This window comes from Aedes albopictus, chromosome 2 (genome assembly GCF_035046485.1).
Source record: "Aedes albopictus strain Foshan chromosome 2, AalbF5, whole genome shotgun sequence".
Taxonomy (NCBI): domain Eukaryota; kingdom Metazoa; phylum Arthropoda; class Insecta; order Diptera; family Culicidae; genus Aedes; species Aedes albopictus.
Window position 1 is genome coordinate 35,190,038 of NC_085137.1, and position 17,252 is coordinate 35,207,289.

At 36.8% G+C, this 17,252-nt stretch overlaps 1 protein-coding gene across 2 annotated transcripts in view; it reads left to right on the top strand.

Moving 5' to 3' along the window:
• Positions 1 to 2,851: 2,851 nt before the first annotated feature.
• LOC109621380 (cGMP-dependent protein kinase, isozyme 1) overlaps positions 2,852 to 17,252 on the top strand; it is a 143,848-nt gene continuing 129,447 nt past the window's right edge. Inside the window, exons 1-2 of one of the 2 annotated variants that reach the window (XM_062849464.1) lie at positions 2,852 to 3,223; positions 3,563 to 3,982. The gene's annotated coding sequence lies outside the window, so the exon portion shown is untranslated. The remainder of the gene's footprint in view (positions 3,224 to 3,562; positions 3,983 to 17,252) is intronic. The other variant, XM_062849465.1, reaches the window with a different exon arrangement.

Below are 17,252 nucleotides of genomic sequence, written 5' to 3' on the forward strand. Positions count from 1 at the left end.
GTTGCTCATTGCTAGATCTTTGCCTGACTGATTCGCCCGATAAGGTTTTGAAACACGATCAAATTTCACTGCCTGGAGTCTCTAACCATGACATGGTATTTGTTTCGTTGAAAATAGGATCACCCAAGGATAAATCTAGTGTTTACTATCGCGATTACTCTAACTTCGACTCTCTAGCTTTACAAAATGCATTCAATTGTATTGATTGGAATGCATATTTTTTGCGAGATGATCCTGATTTTTTGTTAGAGTATCTAAATGATAAGTTACGATTTTTACATGATAAGGACTGTTCATTTTATAAAGAGGACACTTTATTGGTGTGATATCTTTTTTATTTTTCAATAAAATCATTATCGGTTTTTTGCATTGATTTCCATAGCTATTCTACAGTGTAGGAAAAATATAACATTATACAAATTGTCCTTAGTTATGGAACTGAAGCGGTTTTCGTTAAAACTCAATAAAACCCCATTTCTCAAAATTCTACACAACTTTCCACATGCAAAACTTTAAAATTTTCATGAACTTTTCAACGTGTTGGGATCTTATACTATTCTTCTAAAGGTAGAGTGTAATAGTTGGTCAGTAATAATGCACCAAGCATTATACAGCTTGATATAGTGAGTTACCTTGTTATCAATAAAATTGATAAAAAATACTTATTTGAGTCCAGTGATGCAATAACACTACGGAATCAGTTCAAAATTTGTCCAGTATAGAAAAGAACCGCATTCTAAATGATACCGAAGAAAAATATGCTTTAAAGTACATTCTTCATAATAAATTTAATACTTAATGATGGCCATAATGAAAAATTGCATACTTTTTGCTCCATAAATGCATGTTTTTGATTCCAGAAAAGCTTATTATTATTTATTTTCAGCAAGGTCTGACCCTATGTGATTATATACCTTATTTGAAAATAACTACATGTTAATTTTTATTTTCGACATCATTGTTAAGTAGTATTTGCAATAGAGTACATCGCTATTTAGAAGAACCTTCAAAGAACGAAGCGGTTTTATCTCCGGTAACTGCCATGAAGCACAGTAACCAAGCCAACAACGCAATCAAGAAGCGGTTTTCTGCATTTGAAATTGAATTATTAGTACTTTCGATTAGATCCATTGAAAACATTCAAAATTTAATATTTTTATACATTTTTGTTTAACAAATAAATTTTATTCTGAAAATTGAGTTCAACTTGTAACTTTAATATCTCAACAACCATTATTCCGATTAGGTTTATATTTTGCCAGAATATGTATCACTCAAACTGCTGCAGCATGGCAAACACTTTTATGCAATTCAAAACGATACACTGATGTTTTACAGAAATTTTGTGTTTATCTTAAGTTTTTGAGAATTGAAAAATTGATCTCTCGAAACACTTTGCCACATTTCTATGAAAATCAATAATTTTAACTTAATTTATTTATGGTTATTATCTGCTTATATTATGTACTGAACAACTAACCAAGGCTGCTCAAATTTGAACTACGCGTTTTCTTTTTATAGCCTTGCAAAGTTGTCCTCTTTATAAAATGAACAGTCCTTATTATAGCATTCCGTTTGCGAAATATTATTTTGGGATGGGCCAGAACCCGACTCCGGATAATCGAGTCCGACCTGTATACCTCAAAATAATTCTGTATACTACGGGAATTCATTCTTTGTTCGAAGCATTGTACTTTGGAACGCGCTGCCAGTTAATGTCAAGTTATCCTCCTCTATAATTGGGTTTAAGCGAGACCTGCTTCATAGATTCAGCAACATGAATTAGTTAACATGAATTAGTTAACATGAATTAGTTAAGATGAATTATGGAACCTTCAGGAACATATTATAGTAAGTGAAACATGATTTTGTATTCTCATTGAAATCAATTTGCGACATTTAAAAAGACTTTGTCTTACGTCGCAAGAGTTATTATAAATAAATAAATAAAATAATACTCTAATAGATTACACATGTAGATCAGATGACTCAAACTCCAGGGAGTTCTCAGATACTCCTATACAATCACAGAACTTAAGACTTGATAGAGCATAGACGCCTGAGGCTGTGCGAGTATTAACATTGGTTATTAAGCTCTTAGAGACAACCAGGAGGTCCTCAAATAGATAATAAACTCATCGTTTGATATCACACAGTTGCAAAGGACTGTGCAAGCATGAATTTTATTCATAATGCTCCAAAGGATCACTGATTACGTTGGTAAACTTCAGGAAGTTCTCGGCTACTCCTAAATTTTTCACCCTAACTCTACTCGTAACTCTGCTTTGTTCGTAAACCAACTCTTTCTCTAATCGTGGTACTCCAATTGCCCTGAACATAATCAAATTCCATTTATGTAGGGTTACCTTAATGAAGGGACTTTAATAGATATTACCAAAATGGTTTCCAATCAAATGGAGGTGTGGTGTATGTTTGACAAATTCACAATAAATTAAGATGGTGAAGGTGAAGTTGAAATATGAACAAGAAAACCTGTGTCAATTCAACTGCAAGAGTATCTTCCAACACTGCCGCTCTCCACACCGTGGTTAACAACCAAAACACAACGGACCCAGTGTTCATTTTCCGATCGCATGACTTGCGGGCGTCAAGTTCACCATGCTTCGCCGCTGCATCATTCACCCAGAGCAGAGAGACAGCAGCGCCAGCAGCAGAGTGGAGCACATATCCATCCCCCATCATCATCACACACATGTATGTGAAGATCGTGCAAGGTGTCTCTGCACCCGCACAAACCTCGAAAATTTATGTCTCCGCTGCTTATTAGGTATACTTATCATTCCGCCGCACACCGGCAAGCAAGTGTGTGGTTGGTCGGTCACCAGCCAGCGCAGCAAGAAGAGTTTAGTAGCTCGGGCGGGAGCTTATGAGCGGCTATCATCTGCTGCGTAGGTGCAAAAGCCGGAGCAGAGCGCCACCGAGCGACCGCGGCGGGCTGCTCTTAGTTGACTGCCGATGCCGGACCGGAACGGAGGACCAAGTCAAAGTCGGTCGGGAAACGCAGCGTAAAATTGGCTTGCTAGTGACGACGGAGAACGGAACGAAACGAGTGGGGTGCTGTGTTGTGACCAAAAGCCGTTGTTGCGTTGTGATATCGTTTGGGGAACAAAGGTGCGCGTGCTAAAGTGTCATCAAACGGCTGCGACGATGTCGCATAATTCGGTACGCATCGACATGTTCGCCGAAGAGCAGCAGTTGAGCGGTGTGTACGGTAGAGTTCGATGATGTTGAACGCAGTTTTCGGTTGGCTACTGTTGATGTGAAATGATAACACCGGTCGACAGTGGAAAAGTTAGCGAAATAAGTGATAAACTGGAAAACATAATCAAGGATCATGCAAATTGATAGCGACTTCTTTGAAATGTTAAAAATTAGCTGGGTGACCAGAGATGACCAGTTTTAAAAACTATTTGGATGATCATCTCAGAGCTCCGCCATTATTTCAACTGTGAATAAGAAACTATCAATTTCTGTGGCCTAAACCTTGATCTTCATCTATCAAACTTTTTCGTTAACTTAGTTTTTGTTTTTACATATACAGTTGACCAGTGTAGAGAATTGGCGAAAATTCAGCAATAAAAAGAAAAGAAAGTGAGGTGAGATACCAAAAAAAAAAAAAGATACAAATGTGCGTTAGATTAGAGAACAAGAACCAGTATTCTTGTACTTGAGTATCTTGATAGAGCAATCAACGACAAAGAAGAGTAAGTCGGAAGCTAACAACAGCCAGCGGTGCAGCGCGTAGTTAAGCGCGGTTGACAATTTTTATGATAGGAAGTGATTAATTGCCCTGTCAAGAAGAAACAATGTGAATGCGAATACTTGCAAATATTGCAGCAGAAGTGGGTGATTGCGCGCATCGGGAAGTAGCAAAACTGAAGGCAAGCGGTTAGTGATCCAGCCTCAGCAAAATTCACAATTTATCAAGATCTAACGAAAAGGTGGATGAGCTCGTTCAAAGGTGAGTGTGTTGCTACCAGAAAAGTTAAAACGTTTATAAGGGGTTGTGCATTAATTACGTAAGGATTTATGTAGGGAGGTACGAGAAATCGCACGCATATGGGAGCTTGCACAGTGACGTCACTTTTTATCTCCTTCTCTTTCTCTCCTACGGCGTCGACCCATATCCGAGTAAACATTGCCCTCAAAATTTTGAGGGCAATGTTTACTTTTTGTATGAGAATTTGCGAGATTATGTTTTTTGTGAAAGCCTCTATATATGGGCGGAAGGGATGTGAAAACCCGTGAAAACTCCCTTACGTAGTAAATGCGTAGCCCATAAGAAAGTGTTCAGTGAGCCAATTATTAGAATTTGTGCAAACAATGTTACTGATATGAATGTTGACTGTTGGAAAATATCACTAAACATAAAGTTCCAGTAGATTGAGAGGAGATTAAAAGTTTAAATGATTTACAGAATTTTGAAAATTTCTTATAAAATTTCTTATCAAAACTTTTTAATCAAAAATTTCTTTTCAAAAATTTGATGTATTTAACGTGGTATTAGTAGATCCATCCAAAAGGACATGCCCTCCGCACAAGCAAACTTGGGGTAAACAATAAGTGAACTGTTTGACTTATTAAGATCCCAGTGCACAGGATCAAATATTTGTCCAAAAAGAAACTGATGCTCAAACATCTTTTTCACTCGATCGAATTTTCATTCGTGGCAACAGATCTTGTTTTTTGAGTTCTTACTTTGTCAAATACATACTTGACCCTGTGTACTTTAGGTCATATTTTTGCCTTACTGGTACAGCAAAGAGAGTTCCGGGACGTTTGACCGCATGTCGTGAGGCCGAAAAAGGAATGATGAACTTAAGTGATCATGCCACTGTTTCCTATATCAGTAAAAATAAAAAAAAAAACAGTCTATGATTTAAAAAAGGAAAACACCTCTTGGCTTTCTTATCAAATATACTGCCGTGTCCCATAAGGTTTCCCATCCCTAGTAACATTTTTAAGACAAATAGACTAGAAATGGTTCTTAGAACCATCATAAAACCAAAATAAACGGTATTAAGTTTTATGACGGTTCTCAAAACCTCTACAAGACTAACTTGTTGTCAAATTGGTACTTGGGATAGAACATGGAACAACGATGCTGCACACGGCAGTATGATTGATAAGTATGCCCAGAAACAAAGCATCTGCTTTATTTTGGTTATACTCATAGCGGACTGAATACATCCTAAGGTGCCATTTGAGGTCCCTAACAACTGTGCAAAATGTGGGCCTGATTGGTTTAGCGTACATTTTGCGCATCACGATTGAATTTTAAATGGGTTTTTACATGGCAGAACATACTTTTCTATATTTTGCTTGAAAATTGTTCAAAATTATCCTGTGCCATATCATTGATGATGCTAAAGTATAGCACAGTATGTGTCGAAAATCTTTGACGAAGGCCGCAAAGCGATGCTATGCATGGAAAAAGTTATACCTTTGGTCATTCTAGTCAAAAAGTGAGATTTTATTACTATTCCTTTACATGCTAAATATTGAGCACCTTCAGACAATCAGTAGGTTTAAACTTTTGTCACAAACACTGCGATTGGTTTTCTGTTTCTGGCAAAGTGATTCAGGACATCTGAGGCTATACTTCTATATAATCAGTTAAATACTTTCGGACTAATTTTAATGGAACCAAATAATCCTTGATTTGGAAAAACCAACCACCATGACCCACACATATTTACATACATTTACGAGACCATAACCCTATATGACTTGAAGCAATTTCTTCTGCATTATTGCTAAGTAGTATAGTATCTTATGCGGCTTATTCAAAAAAGAAAACAATTCTTGTCTCCTCCGTTTCGAACTACAGTTCAGTATTTATTCACGCGTACTGCACACACAATCTTTTGTCAACGTCTAATTAACATACTTAAATTCCCTTCATTGCCCTTTTTTCTATAAATTTCAAGTGAGTCTCGAATTTCTGGAAGAATTGTTTTAAAATACCTGCTTTGATCCCCTTCGGTAGTGAAGCATGGAAGTTTTTCAAAAATTTCTTCAAAAATAGTTTCTACAGAAATACCTTCTGAGATACTTCGGGTTATTCTTTCGAGGAATTATTCTGAAATTTCCACCGAATCACTCAATAACATAAATAAAAAAACCCAGATTAATCCACCTAGTGGTGATAGTGCCTTTCTCGTCGAATATGTACTCATGATCTTTCCGTCGATATACATAAGCCGAAGTCAAGGATGGGAACATTCACTTGGAAAGAGTTACACTCACTTGCTGTTTTCTCATCTCAGCAGCATGCAATCAAGATACGATGTATGGACGACTTTTGCCTTGTGATTTTGTCTAAAAGTTTGCCGAATAGAGTACACGTCGCACACGCATATTGATGTTGTGAGGGAGCTGCAAAGGCAACTCTCAACGAGGTGACTGTAAATTACACTCACCTCGTGGAGAGTCGCTTTCACAGCTCTGTCACGACCTTGGGATTCGTGTGCGACCCCTACTCTATTCGGCAAAGTTTTAGACGAAATCATCAGGCAAAAGTCGCCCATACATCGTTTCTTGATTGCACACTTCTGAGCTGAGAAAATTGTATGGGTTTGGTTCATTTTAACTTGTGACCAATTCCGCCGGGACCGGTTCTGGAACACAACTCTAACTAACATTAGTCTCTATTAATGTGATCGAAGGATTTCGTTTCTTGCAAACCGTTCATCAGGTTATCGAAAAAGTCACGATTTGATGTGTCACATGCATGGCTTTGGTTCAATTTCATATTTGACCACTTTCGGAGGGACTCCCGAAACCGATTCCCGAATACTACCGATTGCTTCAAATGTGGTCTAAGACTATTTTCTTGCTGACCGTTCTTCAGGTTATGGTCCGAGATTATTTACCCGCCAACCTCTCATCAGGTTTTCGAAAAAAACACTATTTAATGTGCCGCATGCATGGGTTTGGTTTGCTTTTATATTTGTCCACTTCCGACGGGACACACGGAACCGGTTCGGAAACATTACCGGTTCAGATATGGTTCGAAACTATTTTCCAGCCAACCATTCATGAGGTTTTCGAAAAAGCCGCTATTTTATGTGTCGCATGCATTGGTTTGGTTCACTTTTATATTTGGCCACTTCCGGCGGGACACCCGGGACCGGTTCTGGAATATCATCGGTTCAGATATGGTCTGAGGCTATTTTTCTGATAACCGTTCATCAGGTTATCGAAAATGCCACGGTTTAATGTGTCGCATGCATGGGTTTGTAGTATTTTCATATCTTGCCCCTTCCTGGGGTACCGATCCGGAACACCTAAATGGCTATAACTCCGGAACGGCTGGACCGATCCGAACCAGATTCTGCGTTAAAATCGGTTGAGATTTAGTGCAAAAAAGTGATGTGAGTTTATTTTGTACACGCACATACACACATATACACACATACACACACACAGACATCATCTCAATTCGTCGAGCTGAGTTGATTGGTATATGTGATTCGACCTTCTATCAAAAAGTCATTTTTGGAGTGAACATATAGCCTTTCCAGTACACTTAGTGTACGTGAAAGGCAAAAATCTGGAATTTGTTCGATTGTTCTAGGTATTGTTTTCGAAACTTCTTGTTTATTTTTTAAGGGAAAAAATCAAAGTAATGTTAGCAGTTTCCACAAAAAACAAAAACAAATTCGAAACTTTAGCAATTCCTGTAAAATAGTAAGGAGTTAAAAAAAAAAATCACCAATCTTTGTTATGTGAAAGCCAGCGTTTATCGGTAGTCTCTACCATATGTTGTAGGATGAATTTCTTGTTAATAGGGAATGTTTGTCTTTGATAAGTTATAATTTTAAATATTAATCGTCTACAAGGCTGCCACTCTATTATTCGAATTACTGGAAAAACAATTAACCACACACAAATATTCTACTTTGAAATCCATGGAATAATTTGTGATAGCATATCAAGACAAATCTACGATGATGTCTATGGAATTCTTGTAGGAATTCCCAATCATTACTGCAGAATATGTCGAAGAAATCCTTGGAATAAAGTCCATTGATTCCCTTGAGAAAATTTACAGGATTTCTTTAAGAAATTCTTCATAAAATCCTGAAAAAGATTCTGAATAAAATTTTTGTTGGGAATCCCAAAAGGTTGTTGAAATAATTCAACATGAAAGTTTGAATTTCTAAACGATTTTTTTTTAGAAAATTTCGATGGAACCCCTGTAGTGATTTTCAATGAGTTTCTTTAGGCACAGATAACAGATATTTATCCTAGAACAAAATTTAACTCTAAACCTCTGTAAAAACTGTGAAAACCAAATACGTTGCTCACTGCTTCCATCTGCACAACGAATTGCTGCAGTAAATGCAAAAATTGCACTCAAGCGATATAAATGCGATCTTTGCGTCATCTCTAAATGGTATCTCTAAATAATTTCCGGATCCAATTCCTTGAGGAAATTCTGGCAGAATCGCTGAAAAAATTCCAAAACGAGTATCCTCTAGAGAGCTTTTCCAAAGAATTCCTTAATTTTTTTTTGAAGAACGTCTTATGAATTTTTGAAAAGATTTGACGAAAAAATTTCTGAAGCGAGCCCATAAGAATTCTTAGGGGAATCCCCATGAGAATCTCTGTAAATATTCCCCAACGAGGCTCTGCAGGAATTCTTTAATTTTTCAGCGCGCGCGCGCTGTTGTAAAAGTACAACACTACCAAAAAACCTCGCTTTTCGTACACAGCGTGAGCGGGGTGCAGTTTCGGTTGCTGGATGGCGCGCGTCCTGGAAGGTTAATTAGTCCTTGAATAATTCATGAATCCCCGAATGAATTGCTAAAAGAATCTGTGGAAGAATTCTTTAATAAATACTTGTAGAAATTCTCAAAGGATTCCTGGGAAAACTTCTCAAAGAAACTTCTGAAGGAGTTCGCTGAAATTTCTGAAACATTTTCTGAAAAATGATCCATGGAATCCCTTGGTAAATTCTCCTAAGATTTTTGGAAAAAAATCTTTGAGAATCCCTGAAGAAGTTCCCCATGGAATTTGATAGAAACATCCTGAAAAATTTGCATTGAATGTGAAACGAATCGGTCAATACTACAGTGCCGGGCTGACTCAGGACACCAGAGACTCCAGCAATCCCAGCAAAAGTTCGCGATATAAAAACACAACACAGATCTTTAACGTTTCATTTATAATTTTATTAAATGTCCTGTTTGTATCGTGTGAACTTTTCTACAAGAGAAAATATCCCGTGCTATTATTCCGCAAGGAAAAATAACATTTCTCCCCATGCTGTCAAAATATTTTGCGAAACAAGGAATTCTACTTGAACACTCTACTTGGGAAATTGAGCCTTGGCTTGAGGTTGTTGTCAAAGCTATAAAACCAGAACGTGAACTTCCTCTTTAGTGTGTTTTCATAACATGATTTGTGGGCATTAATGGCGGAATCGTGACATATTTTCAAGATTAGAGAACGGATTTTCACGTGTAAAACAACATATTTTCATTTAGATACACCAGCTTCCTCAAGGACTCAAGGCTTCCTCCATTTCATTGCATCGGTTGATTCCTTACAAAATCTTTGCAAAGTGATAGATTCCCATCATGACCTCAAAGCATTACTCACTCTGTGGATAACCATCATTTCAAGGTAAAGACTTCGAGTCCAAAAAATAATGTATACACGCAGAAAAATGGCGCTTGTTTAAAACAATAAAACGCATGGTTGATTTCAAACTGAGAATTTACTTATTCCGAAGTTATATTTAATTGTATAGAGTTTATTGATAAAAACAATCGATTACCATCATTTCATATAATGTCAAAAATTTCATTTGTTTCAACAAAATAAAAACCATAAACATGGTCCGAAAGCACTCACACATCTATAAAATGCTTAACCCAACATCGCCACAACGAAGAAGGTGAAGCAAATCCATCAGGCCAACTTCCAAGTGCAGCATCCACAAAAAGTTGATCGGTTTCGCCTTTTTTGTCTTTTTTTAGTCGTTCTCTCCCCATCCGCTTACCGACGTTCTAAAAATAGATTTCCGAACTGCCGCAGTTGCTGCCGTCTCCAACACAATCACATTCCGGGTTTGTTATTGGCAAAAGTGCAGTCGTTTGAATCAATCCATTATTTCATGTTGAAAATACCATATCTGCGGAGATATCGTCGAAACAAGAGACTTACCATTTGAGAATCTTGGGCGAACGAACACTGTAAAAAATATTATTATTTTTTACCTGAAATTGTAGAGCCAAAAATACGGAACCGATTTCTGTCCAACAAGTATGTATGTATAAGTATTGTCTCAAAATTTCATTCAATTTGATCTTACCGTTAAAAAGTTATAGACATATATGTAAGTAGCACTATGTCGCAATAAGCAAATGTGGTTTTTTATAGTGACACTCAAACTGCTCTAACTTTTAAACTGTTCAACCAAAATGGCTGAAATTTTCACTGGAAACAGTTCAACACAAAAATGTTATACCGTCAAAGTTTCATAAAAATTGGGGCAGTGTTGCCAATTCTACAGTCAAAATAATGCACACTGATTTTAAAATGTTAAAAAGTGCCAAAAATTAAAAAATCCAGTTTTTTTTTAATTGTTAAAAAAAAATAGTAAACCGATTATGATGAAATTTTCAACACTTATTATGCCTCACTTGGAGAACTTACAGTCAAATTTTCAGCCGTTTTGATGAGCTAACAACAAAATTATAGCCTAAACAATTTTTAAAACAGATGCCCAAGATTTCCAAAATCACATTTTATTGTATCGACAATATTTGCGCCAACACTGAACCGCTTTTGATTAAATTTTTAGGGTATTAACTACACATAATATGCTATTCCTGGTTAAAAAATCAGCTATTTTTGTGAACGCAATCAAAAGTTATGCATTATTTTGTGTGTCTCATTTTTTCGAGTCCAGTTTTTATTGTACCGTTGGATTAGATTGGTAAGTAGGAAGTACTCGGAAGGCCACTTGACCTACCTCACAAATACTGATGACCATGACCAAAGCCGTCATGATCAACCGCGCGATATCAGGCCTTTTGAACTTGTGGCTTCAGTTTGTTTTAACTCGACATTCTTTGGTCATCCATCTTTACTTACTTCGATTGTGGAGAATCACTGTGTTTTTTAACCCCTTCGGGACGACTTTTTTCACCAACCTCGCTGCTGTAGAACGCGTCAGCGAGGTGCAAATGACCCAAACGTCCTGAAAGAGTTAAATAAAAACAAAGACTAATTCCGATAACTTACAACATGTATACTCTTTTTAACAATATCCTTTCAAAATCAAGCTTTTCTAACAAACTTGAAATTCATGTGTAAGATTGCAATTGTAATTATAACTTATATTACGCACAAACTTTATTGTAATATCCGTTCAATACGCCAAGGCCGTAAAATTGTGTAGATTCTTTTTAGTCGTACTGCTCTTTGGATGGGAAGGAAGAACAGAATAATAAAGACATTTTTTTTTAGTATTGTGAACTCAATAATGAAATTCAAAGCTATTCGAATCTTTCACTGCCGCTACGGTTATTATTAAGCTGCACAAAGGCCATGGATGGAGAAGGGAGTCATAAAGTAACAAGAACTTTACTACGCATTTTTTTCGGTCTTGCTCCGACGTTTCGGTTCTGGTTTTGAACCTTACAGAAGGATCCATTATTTATTAACATTGACCATTGATTGAAACAAAAAGAAATCCAGAAAATTCTGTATTACTAGTAAAGTAGTTAATCAAATAAATTAAATTTTTAAACTATTTGTCTTCTCTACTCATTGGCAAAATATGTATAAATTTTCTACTACTATGTTATTAGTGATAGACCAGATCTAACGAAATTTACCAAGAGCAAATTAATATGGCTTGTGACAGGCCAACAATCTTCAATGATGCATATGTACATTCGGGAGCTCAACATCAATACGGTCAATCAGAAAATCAATTCCTAATAATCATCGAAAAATGAAAGAAAGTTTAGTTCTACTACTTTTGCAACGAGAAACTGTGAGATCTTCAGTTGTGTTCAAGAATATCAGGATCAACTTTCGGCTTAAAATAGAAAAAAAAATATATTTAGAGACGGGTTTAATTTCTGGTTGATCCAGGAACTTTTCGTAAAGGAAATTTCCTTGGCTCCCTTGAGCATAGAATATCTTCGTGCCTGCCATACAATACACACATGCAAAATGGTCATTGACAGAGGAAACTCTCAGTTAATAACTGTGGAAGTGCTAATAGGGAAGACCATGAGAAGCAGGCTTTGTGCCAGTTAGTTGGGACGTCACGCCAAGAAGAACAAGAAGAAACCATCGATCATCTTTCCCCAATGTGCAAAAATGTACGGTGAAGGAATCCAGAGAATGTGCCAAATATATTCACACCTAGGATGGTCTCAAATTAGACCGTTTTCCAGTCGCACTCGCAATCGGGTTCGCATCGGTGATAAATGATCATATCAACAATAACCAATAAGTAATTTCCTGTGGCTGAATGCCGGACAGACTGCAAACACGTGCCCTTTGGAGATGTACCAAACACCATATCGTAACGTAGAATATAGTCAAAAACGCTTCTCTTCATATTATCTCATCTCGATGCATTATCACTGTTGGGCTTTATAACTAGTTACGGATACACTTGAGTGACGCCTTGCCATCCACCGCAGATTCTTGCAGCCAGATAAGTGACATTCTCATCACCCAATTGGATGAATTGCAGTCGAGGTACCACTGTGTTCGTAAAGTAGGTGGCAACTGTTGTTACAACGAAATGCAAAACATTGTTTGGCGAAATGCTTATTAGCGAATAAAATACTTGGCAACGCGGAGCAAAGAAATGCAGCTTTCCTGTGTAAGATTTGTTTATGTCTATGTGCTGTATCAATTGGCATCAACAACGGTAACGATTCACGATGATGGTCCACCGCCGCCGGCTTGTCCAATCCAATCGTTATCTGAGCAAGATTTTACTTTGTTCCGTCTACCAGCTGCTAGATACGACTATAAACAACCATGTTTTGCGGCTGGTCTATAAATGGTGATCGAAGATATTGCTGCGCTGTGACCACTTTATCAGTTGAGTCGTGAGCAATTGCGATTAGCCGGCCATACACGATCGGGCACATTTGATTAGACAGAGTAGATGTGGAATTTGAACTTCTGGAAGTTTTTTTGAATTCGAAAAGTGACATTGAGTGAATTTCTCCACAGACGCAAAATGGCAGACAAATTGCGAATCAAATTGTTTCTGTCCACAGGCGGGAAGTCTGATTCTCACCTTTATTTGAGTGCCGCACTTTGTAGTACCAATCTGTAAATACCGGTTCGATTGTTTGATTACACTTACGGCAGTAAACAAATCTAACGAGGTTGGGTTTCCAATTGAGCCATCTTCAAGAGTGCGGCCACCCATGAACTGGTTCAGTTACACGCACAGTTGGAATTTACGATTGCTGTTGATTCAGTGTGTCATTCGAGAGTAATTCCAGCGTACGGAAAAAAAATCACTATTAATAATTTTTGAACAAACTGTACGTTAGCTTTGAGATTCCTTCCTGCTGGTTTTATCATTTTATGAATATTGAATTACAATAATTATGAACATAACGTCTCAAAGTGTCATGCAAGGATCAGTATAGATCACACAAGCGGGTTTTCGTCTTTTGTAGTTTTCTACGAGAACATTCACATGTTAAATCAGAGCTTTCCCCTTAAGGCGAAACTGGAAGCATTTCCTCACTTTTTGGTTTTTGATTTTTTATTAAATAACGAAGCAATATTTTCAAAATCGGTTTTCGTGCACTTGTAGAGTATGGATCAAGCTATCTTCTGATTTTTTATGTGGTGGAAAATGTTTTCCATTTGTGCAGAACCAATTTTTTTGTGATTTTTTTTTGAATGGTTTCTGCAAAAACGAAAAACATTTTCCGCCACAAAAAAAATCAGAAAATACCTTGACCCATACTCTACATGTGTACGAAAAAAGATTTTGAAAATATTGCTTCGTTATTTAATAAAAAAAAATCAAAAACCAAAAAGTGAGGAAATGCTTCCATTTTCGCCTTAACTGCTGACTATATTTGCATTTGGTGGTACCTACCTATATCATGAGACAGGAACGAGTATATACTCTGCACAAGCCAAAGGGAGATGAATGAATTTTCGTTTGGAAAAGTTCCTGGACCAAACAATAATCGAACCCAGAAACCCCCAGCATGGTCTTGTTGAATAGCCATGCGTTCACATTTCCGTTTATGTGCGTTGTCATTCGTGATACATTATTGTCATAATTTCATAACTGCGTGCACAACAAAAATCATAACCTACAATTTCGGTACGCCTAAATGTTTGACCTTGTAGTAACGACGCATACTAATTTGAAATTCACCCTTTCTCCAAGCTCGACTCCAACCGGTACTATATAACTAAATTTATTTATTCAACCCATCCTTCCTTTTCCCTGTCGCCAACCAAGCCAGGCAACGGGCGATATGTCGTGTCAGCTATCAATCGTCGTAGGTCGTTGTCTATTTTTAGCACCAAACCAAAGTTAGAAAGAATAGTCACAGTGTACACAAAAAGAAAAATCACAATTATGAGCACATGGTTCGAAATGCACCCTTGGGGGGGAAAGGGGCTGTCCATAAACCACGTGGTCATTTTTTTGGGACTTCTCAACCCCCCCCCCCGCGTGGTCATTAGTCCATACAAATATTTTTATTCGTCCATACAAAATGCTCATTGGCCGAACCCCCCCTCATGACCACGTGGTTTATGGACAGCCCCAAATGCTTAACATACAATTATCATACAAGGGAAATGATTTAGTTGACAAAATTACCATTGAACTCTCTAATACCCAACCCTGCCTTTAAGCGTATAGTTTGAGCATTTTTATATTTTTTTTCTCTCCGGGGGCAATTGACACTTTTATATTTTTGGCTGATACAAAGGACTGTTCTGTTCATATCTGAAGAATGGTTTTGATGCCTTTTAAAGCATATTTATATAGTGATGAACCCTCTTACAGAGAAAAATTACTTAAATAAAGAATAAAAACGTGTATTTATGATAAAAAAAATCATTGAAAATATGATGTTTGGATCACCTTTTAGATGCCATTGTTTTATTATATGGAATTGTAAAAAATAACATATTTCACATTTTTCCCAATCATTTTATTACAGTAAAAGATTGAAGGGGAATTGAATACACTCTAAAATTATTTTCATTTAAATTACATGGAAAACAATTTTTCATGAATAAAAAAATAAAAATATTTCAATATTTATCATAAAGTCTGAAAATATTTATATCGTCAAAAATCGGTATCCTTAATAGGCTCCCAGGAAAAAAAGTATAGGGATGTTCTTAAAAAAAAACTTGGAGGAATCAACAATCATAATAACAATGTTACGAGTTAAAATGGATCACCTTTCAAAACATTTTTGATTCGATTTTACATGACGAAAAATAATTTTTAGAATAAAATCAAGAATTAGGGTATAAGAGGGTTGAATACTCTTTCTCAAAATTGCCATCCCAAGCAGCACGCATGTCACAAAGGAGTGTCGACAGCGCATGTTTTTGGTTGTGCAGGAGCTATATCCATGTAATTCTAACCCAAAGGCAGGATAACTTGAAAATAACTTGTGTCCTACCAAAAACCTGCGCTGTCGACACTCCTTTGTGACATGTGTGTTGATTGGGAAGAAATTTCTGTCAAATATATACTACGATTCTAGTACAGCCAATCGTGTTTATAGTTTGTCTGACAGGAGTCTTATTGACACAAAAGTAAGAGTCGTAGTGTGGTACCACCAAAACTGGTATTAAGGTTTATTCTCAAAAAGTTCTTTCTAAATTTTGATATTTTACAAAGAGTTTTCACCACATTTTTTAAATATTTCTTAAATTTTCTTCGTGAGTTTATGGACAATTTTTGATGCCACTTCTCTGGAAATATTTTCAAATTTTGTATATGAAATAATTCAAAACTGTTACAATACTCAATTTTCAAAAAAAAAAAATCAAACGCACGATTTTTTTTTGCAAAACTATTTCATTTCTTTACTTATTTTATTTACTAAATCATTTATTCGACGCGCTTGGTGGTCTAGTGGCTACCACTTCTGATTCGTATGCAGAAGGTCATGGGTTCAATCCCTGGCCCGTCCCTTTTCAGATACTTTGTATCTTTCTATCCACTTTCTCTCTCTCTCTCTTCTCTACATATACAACTCATGTATATTCATATGTTCATAGCCATCGCTAGAAAAAGAAACGAATTGAAATAAAAGTCGTTTCCCTCCCTTCCAACTTGCACTCACAGCACAGTGTATATAACGCCTACAAGTTATGCAACCAAAGCGTGCTGTGCCGCTCGACCTTATTCACCTCATTCACCACACAATCTATCACCTTACGAACACTATTAATAATCCCCTATCCATGGATTGCATCACCGACCCAACGGGGACTCCCAGATCTCCTATCCTTTCCGTCTAACAAATACCCCAGTCCGTGCTGGTTGTGGGGATACAGAGGTGATCTCGGTCTTTTACTACACGCAAAACAAGAAAAGCTACCAATAATTGCGATATGCCTTTTCTACCAATTTATGTATTAAAAACGTACAGAAAATGTGATAAATCATAATCCATTCGTTGTATTAAGATGCGCTACACGGTTCCATAGCTTCCATACCACTACACACAAACACCTCCATTCAAACCCGAGAAGTTTAACCGGGTTGCGTCTAAAAATAACTTTCGCTTCGCTGCTGAGCTTCGCGTCCTATTGTCTACATGGAATTTTCCACTTGCAAACAGCAACCTGCTGGATGCGGGCTTTTCAGTGCACAATGGGTCTAGAGTCGTATTTACGAAGACAAAAATGTTTCTGCCAAGTTCTGTCATTTCTTTTTTTTTCATTATTGTGAAATGATTACGGTCAATCAAGTGTGGCTTATCCAAAAATCTGCTTATTAATTATTCTCTATACAATATCAGAATGTTTTACAAAGTTATAGCAAATTTACAAAAATAAAACATTCGATTGATTTGATTGATTTGTCTTTATTCAAGAGACTTTCAGCCCTTGGATAAAACCTTCGAATCATTGGAACTTTTCGAAAAGTTTTCAATAAATTGCAACTTTTTTGCCTTTGGTCATATTTTAGTCGAGTCCAACGATACATGAAGACCAATACATTAGTCACA